The sequence below is a fragment of the Geotrypetes seraphini genome, chromosome 5 (genome assembly GCF_902459505.1).
Source record: "Geotrypetes seraphini chromosome 5, aGeoSer1.1, whole genome shotgun sequence".
Taxonomy (NCBI): domain Eukaryota; kingdom Metazoa; phylum Chordata; class Amphibia; order Gymnophiona; family Dermophiidae; genus Geotrypetes; species Geotrypetes seraphini.
Genome location: NC_047088.1, coordinates 208933492 through 208944698, shown reverse-complemented (window position 1 = coordinate 208944698; position 11207 = coordinate 208933492).

Sequence of the window (11207 nt, the reverse complement as noted above, 5' to 3'; positions counted from 1 at the left end):
CGAACGCCTGCATCTAAATATCGTGTATTATGTAGACGTAAGAAACCCTGGTCTAACTTGGATTTCAATGCCGTTTCAACTTTCGTAATTGCGGCTCTTTGTTAGACGCGAGGCAGACGTTCGCTGTGTTTTTCATCAATAATTCCAATAGTGAGTTTGAATAGGTAATTTTCATCTTTTCTCTGTCCTAATAAATATAATGTCAATGGAACACATTATATTGCATAGATAACAAACCACATTTCTGCCCGAACAATAATATAATTTACACATGGCTTTTACAACCCCCTTTTTTTTCTCAACAACAGCACTGCAATCGGCTCTCTTTTGAAAGCAAAGAAAAATCAGCACACATTATCAGCACTTAAAAAGAGAATAAACAGATACACACCTTAACATTCAGCTTCCCTTATTGCAAAATGGAGGTCTTCAGTTGCACAAAACTGACCTCATTGTGACCTCATCAATCTGCACCTTCAAAGTAGTATGCCACAATTAAAAGATGTGCTGGGTGTAGAACTCACAACCTCTGAATGTTAGGAGCACAGGCTGGCTCCTAACACATAGAGCTACAGCTGCTTCTACTTAAGTCCATCTCACCACCCTTTCATATCATACTTGACTGAGCTGTCTATGCTCATTAGCTATCATATCAGGATGAACTCAAATAAGTTTAAGCAAAGGAATGCCTAAAGAACATAAGAACATAAGAAGCGCCATCTCCGGATCAGACCTTCGGTCCATCAAGTCCGGCGATCCGCACACGCGGAGGCCCTGCCAGGTATACACCTGGTTTATTTTATAGCCAACCATACTTTATATGCCTCTCTCAAGGAGATATGCATCTAGTTTGCTTTTGAAGCCTAGGACTGTCGATTCTGCAATAATCTCCCCTGGGAGAGTATTCCAGATGCCAACCACTCTCTGTGTGAAGCAGAACTTTCTGACATTAGTCCTGAACTTGTCCCCCCTTAGCTTCATTTCATGTCCTCTTGTCCGTGTCAAATTGGACAATGTAAATAATCTTCTCTGCTCTATTTTGTCGATTCCTTTCAGTATTTTGAAGGTCTCGATCATATCCCCACGCAGTCTCCTTTTCTCAAGGGAGAACAATCCCAGTGTTTTAAGTCGATCCTCATATACCAGTTTCTCCATACCCTTCACTAGTTTGGTTGCTCGTCTCTGCACCCTCTCCAGCAGTTTTATATCCTTCTTTAGGTAGGGAGACCAATGTTGGACGCAGTATTCCAAGTGGGGTCTGACCATTGCCCTATAAAGCGGCATTATAACTTTCTCCGATCTACTCGAGATTCCTTTCTTTATCATGCCCAACATTCTATTTGCCTTCTTTGCCGCTGCCGCGCATTGTGCTGACTGCTTCAGGGTCCTATCTATCAGTACACCCAGATCCCTTTCTTGTACACTTTTTCCCAGACTTGCACCTGACATTCTGTACTCATATTCCTTATTCTTACTGCCTAAATGCATTACCTTGCATTTCTCCACGTTGAACTTCATCTGCCATTTCTCCGCCCATTTTTCTAACCGACACAAATCGCTCTGGAGTTCCTCACTATCCTCCTGCGATCTGATTGCCCGGCAGAGTTTTGTGTCATCTGCAAACTTGATGATCTCACTGGATGTTCCATTTTCCAAGTCATTGATATAAATATTAAAAAGGATCGGTCCAAGTACTGAGCCCTGGGGTACACCACTAGTCACTATCTCCCAGTCGGAGAACTTCCCATTAATGCCCACTCTCTGCTTCCTGTTATCCAGCCATTTGCCTATCCATCTTTGTATATCTCCCTCTATGCCATGGCTTTGTAGTTTCCTGAGAAGTCTTTCGTGTGGAACTTTGTCGAATGCTTTCTGGAAGTCCAAGTATATTATGTCCACCGGCTTTCCACTATCAATTTGCTCGTTCACGGTCTCAAAGAATTGGAGTAAATTCGTCAAACACGATTTCCCTTTCCTGAATCCATGTTGACTGGGTTTCATCAAGTCGTGTGTGTCCAAGTGCTGAACTATGCTATCCTTGATCAGTGATTCAATCATCTTGCCTGGGACAAGGTTTTCAAGTAGAAAACAAATATCAAATATGTATTAAAGAATTGCAGCACAAATGATGCTGATCGGTAAGGGCAAAAAAACCACCACTTTTCCGGTATGACGCCTAAACGGAACAGATTACTTACAGTCATATATCCATTAGTACAGTGCTTAGAATGAAGATTAGCGTGTGAGAAAAATGGAGCTTCACCTCACATGCATTCAAGCACACTTGGGAATATGGGTTTGGGACTCAGTGAAAGCAGCGCTTTTAACCATTGAGCTACCACTCTTTTGTCTCAGCCTACTATGACATTATAGCTAAACTCCTTTTCCCTTAGCACTTCACTAAGATATGATATGACAAGGGAGCCAGAGATATTGGAGCAAAAGTTGCTGTAGCTCAGTGAGGAAAGGCACTCTCTACCAATCTTCCGGGCTTTGAGGGTTCAAATCCCAGCCTGTATTTTACTTGTGGCATATCTACCTTCCAGGTGCACTTTGATGATGCTTTCCACTTCTTATAGGAGTTGAATATAACATTACTGTACAACTTTGCTGTGTAGCAGAAAAATAAACTTTTCCCCCTTCCATGCTAAGAATTTGAGTTCAACTCATCTTATATTTCTCCTTTTAAACATGGCATACTTTGTTAGTTTTTATCATGGTAAAGTATACATTTCTGAAATGGTGAAGAAACAATAATATACAACTGCAGTGTTTTGTCTCTTAGCAGAATTAACGGCCTATAAGAAGCGGTATAAGCAAATCCAAACTGCTATAAGCACAAGAAAGCATTTCTAGCTCAACACGGTAATGCTCCTGTTCCGAGCTCTGACCTCTGAAACTCCCTGGTTCAACTCCCACCTTTGCTCATTTTAATAAGGTCCTAGTTTTTTCCTATTAGCTCTTATAACAGGGTCTACATGGTGGACTTTGCCATTTGTAAGGTGCACATTTCCCTTTCCAGGCAAACCTATTTTCAACTTACCATGGCTCGGACATCCTAAGCAGTGATGAGAGCACATTAACCAGGCGATCCACAAATGTCATCTTGCTGTCAGAGGAAAGGTTTCCTCTCATCAATGCTTAGGATGTCCGAGCCATGGTAAGTTGAAAATAGGTTTGCCTGGAAAGGGAAATGTGCATCTTACAAATGGCAAAGTCCACCATGTAGACCCTGTTATAAGAGCTAATAGGAAAAAACTAGGACCTTATTAAAATGAGCAAAGGTGGGAGTTGAACTGGGGAGTTTCAGAGGTCAAAGCTCGGAAAAGGAGCATTACCATGTTGAGCTAGAAATGCTTTCTTGCGCTTATAGCAGTTTGGATTTGCTTATACCACTTCTTATAGGCCGTTAATTCTGCTAAGAGACAAAACACTACAGTTGTATATTATTGTTTCTTCACCATTTCAGAAATGTATACTTTACCATGATAAAAACTAACAAAGTATGCCATGTTTAAAAGGAGAAATATAAGATGAGTTGAACTCAAATTCTTAGCATGGAAGGGGGAAAAGTTTATTTTTCTGCTACACAGCAAAGTTGTACAGTAATGTTATATTCAACTCCTATAAGAAGTGGAAAGCATCATCAAAGTGCACCTGGAAGGTAGATATGCCACAAGTAAAATACAGGCTGGGATTTGAACCCTCAAAGCCCGGAAGATTGGTAGAGAGTGCCTTTCCTCACTGAGCTACAGCAACTTTTGCTCCAATATTTCTGGCTCCCTTGTCATATCATATCTTAGTGAAGTGCTAAGGGAAAAGGAGTTTAGCTATAATGTCATAGTAGGCTGAGACAAAAGAGTGGTAGCTCAATGGTTAAAAGCGCTGCTTTCACTGAGCCCCAAACCCATATTCCCAAGTGTGCTTGAATGCATGTGAGGTGAAGCTCCATTTTTCTCACACGCTAATCTTCATTCTAAGCACTGTACTAATGGATATATGACTGTAAGTAATCTGTTCCGTTTAGGTGTCATACCGGAAAAGTGGTGGTTTTTTTGCCCTTACCGATCAGCGTCATTTGTGCTGCAATTCTTTAATACATATTTGATATTTGTTTTCTACTTGAAAACCTTCCAAATCTTTAGGCATTCCTTTGCTTAAACTTATTTGAGTTCATCCTGATATGATAGCTAATGAGCATAGACAGCTCAGTCAAGTATGATATGAAAGGGTGGTGAGATGGACCTAAGTAGAAGCAGCTGTAGCTCTATGTGTTAGGAGCCAGCCTGTGCTCCTAACATCCAGAGGTTGTGAGTTCTACACCCAGCACATCTTTTAATTGTGGCATACTACTTTGAAGGTGCAGAATGATGAGGTCACAATGAGGTCAGTTTTGTGCAACTGAACACCTCCATTTTGCAATGAGGGAAGCTTGAATGTTAAGGTGTGTATCTGTTTATTCTCTTTTTAAGTGCTGATAATGTGTGCTGTTTTTTCTTTGTTTTCAAAAGAGAGCCGATTGCAGTGCTGTTTGTTGTTCACTTTTGTTTCCTTGCATCCTAACAGTTCTCAGAAGTGGTGGAATTTGCTGTTTCTCCTCAGCATTCTGCAGCCACAGGTGCATGAGATACTTTCATTTACTCCTAACTACAAGCCATTCTAGTAGGAATGTGTTTCTTTTGATGCAATATAGGCATTGGCCAACAGCTATGAGTTAAATCAAACTTCAGAGGGCTTGGACAGGTGTTGAAGAATGATCCAGTTAGGGGGGGGATGTTTTTGGTGGGGGAGGGTGTTCAGCATGAGAGAGAACAGGTTGCATTAAATATTAGACAATGGCTGCACATAATAAAAGCTGAAGCAAAATATTGATATGTAAAGGCAAGGCTAAAGAGTTACCAGGTGTCCTGGCTGAGAAATGAATATAAACTATTTGCTAACCTTACTCAAGACTTGAACCCCCTGATGTATGGAAGATGAAAAACAATGCCTTAAGGCATAGAGCTATAGAGGTAACTTTGTTTAGAACATAGAGCTTCGTATCAAAGCTTAGAGATGTGAAGGAAATGACTACAACGTCACTACAGCTGTATATGGTAAAACGACATCCAATGCACATCCAATTAGATTTGAATCCTAATGGTTCCTATGACATCAGCCGCTAATTAGGCGTGCATAGTATATAGAAAGCTTTGGCACAGCCATTTTTCCTACGTAGGACCCCCTCATGTGAGTTGGTGTTTGTGGTGTTCCGTTTCCTCAATGATGAAACTTTGTGCTATGACTTGGCTGTTCTCCTTTATACTCCCTTCTGCCTTTGACACTCCTCCCCACCCCCATTATCTGTATTTCTTTAGTTTATGGATTTTTCTGGGTGTTGGTGTGAGGGATTGTTGAGGACTTAGGTTTTGTGTTAAGTGTGGAGGGGAATCAATTGTTAGGGAAAAGAAGGGGCCAGGTCAGGTTACACACAGATGCCCACACCCACCTCTCTCCCTGCTTTCATAATGTCAAGGTGTGCCCCACCTCCATTTTCCATATCTGCAACTCTCCATGCAAGAAATTCGATTTCCGTTTTGGAGCCATGTTGTAAAGTGAAGACATCTTTTCAGGCTACTTGTAGAACACGTTCAAACACACCCCCATAGGACAGCCAATGAGGTGTGATGAGCGTGGTTAGGAAGCAGGATAAGCAACCACACCTGAACGGCGCCCAATAGGCATTGGGAAAGTTTTCCCGCCCTACTGACGTCAGACGCTACATAGGCGTGCATGGGTATAAGAAGGTCCAGGTGAGTAGTGTTTCCTTTCTATTCTGTCCTATTGCTTATGCAGATGTTTGAGACTTTACTCTGTCTTAGTCTTTTACATTTTTTTCCCTATCTCTGCCTCCCATTTCTCTCTATTCCACAGAGCCATTAACAAGCTACATGTCATTCTAATATGTTGTTTTATCTTTTCTAGAAGCAGCTCAGATAGTAAGTCCAGGTGAGAATGATATTTTGTAAGCTACTTAGGTGTCCTTATGATAGAACTAAAGAAACCAACCAGAAAAACTGACTTCTCTTTATGGGCTTTCATTGTGTGCTATTGTTTATAATAGTTATTTTATTTCTGATATCTCCTACTCTCCATTCCACAGGGCTGACAAAAATGACTGAGAAGACTGATAAAGACCATGCTGGTAGAAATTTTGCTGGTAGAAAAATGGATATGTAAGTAAAATGGATGTGTTCACACATCTGAGAGGGTTTACTCATAGAGCTAAAGTTAATTCTTTGTAAAATCAAATTACAGGCAAGTTAAAATCAGGTGAGGAATGGTTCTGTGTACTAACTCATTGATAAAAATAGGTCGGGTGTGTTGGGGGAGGGGGAAACACTGCAATTCAGTGGACATCCAATCAGTGTACATGGTTCAGGTGGAAAACTCCTAATGAGTGCCTAATGGCTGCCATTTTTAATAAGGAGTCTAAAGGTATGTTAGCAGCTCTGTTACTTCTACGTGTGTGTTCTGCCACAACTTCAGTGTTTAATTTTGGAGACATAGGTCTTTGTTAACAGTTTCTCTCTATTCTTCATTTCAGGTTAACTCTGCTCATCACCTATGTGTTTGCCAGAGAGAGACCAGACGAGCAGCTCAGCACACCAGCTTGCACCTAGCCAAACAGTTGTAGGTGAGAATGATATATGGTAACCTTTATTTGCTTACTCTACTATTCTTCACTTGAGTCACTCTTCTGATGAGTGAAATAAATGTTCACAAAGCTAACATGTTTCACACTTCTATTGTTCTCTTCACACAGGTATCCTTGATGACTTTCAGGAACAATAGTAAATTGATAATGTTGGCCTCATAGAACACCATGGCACGCATTCCTGCTGTTATATGCACACAAACTTTTTGTTTTCAGTTAGTCTATTCCCTCACATGAGTTCTAAACAGTAGCAGTGGAGGATTACAGGTGATATTAACCCACACCATCAGCGAGTTAAGGCTATTGCTTTAACAACTATACCACGGTGACATCTAAGCAGCTCAACATAAATGAGGTTAATACATTGCTTCAGGGAAGGGAGGACAGATATGGACCTTGGGGGTTGAACCCCCTGTTTGTGAACCTTGTGTAAACCAGCTTCTCCTCTTTTCTGTTTTCAGGTGTCTTAGACAGGCAACTGCAGTATTGTCAGATGGAGTTTTGTATTACTGAGAGCAGTGCAGCTGTGAGCATCTTTGTGGTTTCCACACCTGCTTAACCAAAATAGTGCAGCTCAAGAACCAGGAGGATAGATTGAGGTATGTGGCCTTTACTTCCATCACCTTCTGTGAAAGGAAGAAAAACCCACATGTCTCATTTGGATTCTCCTGGTGTGGAGCCAAATCTTACTAGCAGTAACCCTATTCCTCAACAAAAAATCTACCACAGTGACTTATATTCTCTTCCTTATGTAGCCATTTACTTTGGAACAGGGACTGGCTTACTTTGCACATCATAGCTGAGATGTTGTCATCTACCTACAGTTGCATATACCCTTGCATTCACTTGCTGCTTTCCTAGATTCTGCAATGATTTGACATCAGAGTGGCTAGCAGGTAATAGAATGAATGACAGACCCCCAATAAAGATTGTCAAACTTTCTATATGTCACCTTGTTGTTATATTGAAAAGGGCCCATTCAGCAGTCCCTCCTGAACCCCTATCTACCTTGGACTCTGTCCTCTAAACTGCTGATGCTACAAGGTTAAAACCACACAGGAAAGTTTAAACTATAAAATATTTATTAATTCAAGTATAAAACTTTTAAAAATTTAAACTTTTGAAAAATATAACTATTTACATATAACACATAACGCAGGGAAAGAGGGTGGGTGCCCCCCAAGAGCAGCTTGAGCTACCTCAGGCGAGGGGGACGGAAGAGGTGCATTTATTGAGAGGGTGTATGGCTGCTGGCACCATGCCCTCTTTCGGCTACCAGCCGCAAGAGGGCATGTTCCATCCTCTCAACACACCCTCTCAATACCTGCACCTCTTCCAAGAGGGCAGAGTAGTGCTCTATCTCCCTGACCGCCCCCTCATGAGGCTGGTCGGGCTGCTCCTGGGGGGGAACAGCAAGGAAAGGGGGTGGGATGGGAACAGGAAGGGCAGGAGAGTGAGGGGAAGGGCTATGGGTGGGGGAAGGGGAAGGTGCAACAGGGGATGGTGGTGGTGGTCCTGGAGGTAGTGGTGGGACAGGCAGTGGGGGTCCAGGGGGCAGTGGTGGGGCAGGCAGTCCAGGGGGCAGTGGTGGGGCAGGCGGTGGAGGTCCAGGGGGCAGTGGTGGGGCAGGCGGTGTGGGTGGTCCTGAGGGCTGCCAGGCCTCCTCCTCCTCCTCTTCCCTCTCCTCTTCCTCCTCCTCCTCCGCAGAGGACCAGGGTGGGGCTCCCTCCATTAGTTGCGGTGCCTCCTGAGGGGGTGCCTGCGCTGCTGCTTGACAAGAGAGAAATAGGATACAGTCAGATATGTACACAACACTTTTGAACATGACATTCTTTACTACGTTATTTTCTTCAAATGCTAATAACAGGATGCAAAGCACCTACTCCACTGTAAACATCAAAATGTAGCGTAAGTAAGTGAGGCAAGTAGAACACCATAAAGCCATTGTGACATGATATCACAATAGCAGCTTTACTGCAGATTTTATGATTAAGAATGGTTTACAGCTACTCAAGCATTTTCATCTATTTATTCTGGTAGGCTGATCACAAAGAAACACATGCTGGACTCATTACTCACCGGCTTCAGCGCGCAATTCCTCCATCACCCCCTCAAGGAAGGCACGCTCCTGGCGCCTCAGCAGCCATCCCCTTTTCCTGAGATCCTCAACCTGGATAATAGAGAGAGAGAAAAAGAACAGAGAGGGAGGGATAAGATGAGTGCCATCTAGCACTGTGGCATAACATGTTTACTTAAGTATTGGCCTCTATAAGCACATAAAAATGGAGTATGCTGCCCTCCAAGAGCCCCTATCCACTTTGCTGCCTGCCTCCACCCCCTTCTGCCACATGTTTTACATGAATGTATTCACGTACTCCAGCATTTTCCCCTTTCTGTGCTGGAGGCATCGCTATCTCTCTACTGTACCTGGGACAGTGGGGGGGGGGGGGGGGGGTTTGAGGTGACATGGCCAGCATCACAAGGAGGAGTGTGGGATTGAACTCACAACCCCAGGGTGCTGAGGCTGTAGCCTATCAGCACTGCCCCACATTACAGCATGTCCTGGTGAGCTTACAATCATGCAGCAGGGGCAATAAAATAGTTTGGTCAGAAGGAACAGCGTGGCTTGAAACCCCTGACGTCAGGGTACTGACGCTGTCACTTTAAACGTCATGCCACTATCTCCCTAGACCAGCAGATTGATACAGGAAAGTTGAAGGTATTTGAAATGACATAGCAGCACTTTAATATATTTGTTTTCCTTTGGCAAAGTTGATTTCAAGATGTTTCTATTACAAATGCGATGTTCATGACCCAAAAATTAGTTGTGTGCATGTTGTGAATGGAATAGATGCCTTATAGGAGCTGAATTTGTCATTTAAAATCCTACTACTGCTCCTTTGGGATGTGCTTTAATTTCAGTATTCAATGTAAAAGATTTATTATGCACAATTGTAGTTTTTAAAAGGAATCAAGATTTACCCACAATAACATGACCAATTTGATTGAGACAGGTTTCCATCATCATTACATGATTATTTGTGAGGGCCTGACTTGGAATACTTACTTCCCTGGGACATGAGGCTCTTCTGTTATACCGCCGGGTCAGGCGGGTCCAGGAGTTCCTGAACTGCAGGTATGACCTGCGATGGCCTGCCACTCATGGACCAAAAAGAGCCTGGCCAACAGCCTGGAGTCCTCAGTACTGAAGTTTGGCTGTCTCCTGGCAGCCATTTTAGGAGAAATAACTGCGTATGAAGAACGGGTGATTCTATGACGTCACAATGCAAAAAAACGCGATGATGTTTTTGTGCCGCTTGGGCGTGCTTGCAGCGGCTGCTCCGCACTACATCAACACTGTTGATTACATCCTAAACCACGCCAATATCGCTGTTATACAAAAAAGTATAGCAGAACGCTTAGAAGCTTACCATGTAAACCTAATGAAACTTCACCTCCCCCAAACACAATGACAAGTTATAAATTAAATAAATGAAGATTGGGAAGTGAGGTTCACATATTTTAGCTTAGCTATGCATGTTTGGGTGGGTGGAAAATAAAAAGAATATTATGTCTTTGGTAACCTTAATCAGGACTTGAACCCCTGACCTTTGGAAGATACATGCAGTGCTTTTAAGCACTGAGCTATGTTGGGGACTTGGGAATGGGAGTCTCCAGAAATGGCTTTAGGTACAAGCTTTGACAAGGGGTAATCATTGCAAGTATCTACAGGTGTATTTGATCTGAGAACACCCAATGAACGTCCAAAACGATTTCAAAATTCTAACGGCTTCTATGACATCAGATGCTACTTTATGGTTAGGGTTAGGGCTACAGTTAAGTAGCTCGGTAGCTCAGTGAGTAAACACGCTGTACCAATCATCCATAGGTTGTGAGTTCAACTACCGGCTTGTCTTTTACTTGATTATGCTGCAGGAGTGTGTTGTTGGGGTGTTGCAGGGGTGTCTAGGATGACAGAGAATAGTCACTTGCATTTTCAACAATGCATTTGAATTTCTTAAGATGAAACCTTAGTGAGCCGGGGGAGGAAGGTCACCGCAGCCTCGCGCCTCAGATGAAAAGGTTAATTTTTGAGGGACTGTGTAAGCTGATCTGGGACAGTCTTCAGCGACTCAGAGCCCTCCTCCCGGCTGGGCAGAAGGAGGCTTTGGCGGTGGTGGTTTTGGTGGTGAGTGAGGGCGGGAGGGGGGAGTCGCCTGGCTGCTGCATCTGCACTCCTGCTGGCCACAGACCTACTGATCACAGAGCAGAGATCACAGAAGCACGCAGGTATGTGCGCATGCGCGGCTAGGGTTTTATTATATAGGATATACACCTATCGCATCTCATTTTCATCACAAACACATTAGCGAGACTATACACAATACATTACAAAGTTGAGCTTGGGTTTGATAAAATAAACAGCATAATTTTGACTCTGTATTACATTTATTGAACCAAACTTAAGAATATGGGTGTTGCATCTGTGACAACGGTGCTTTACACCATT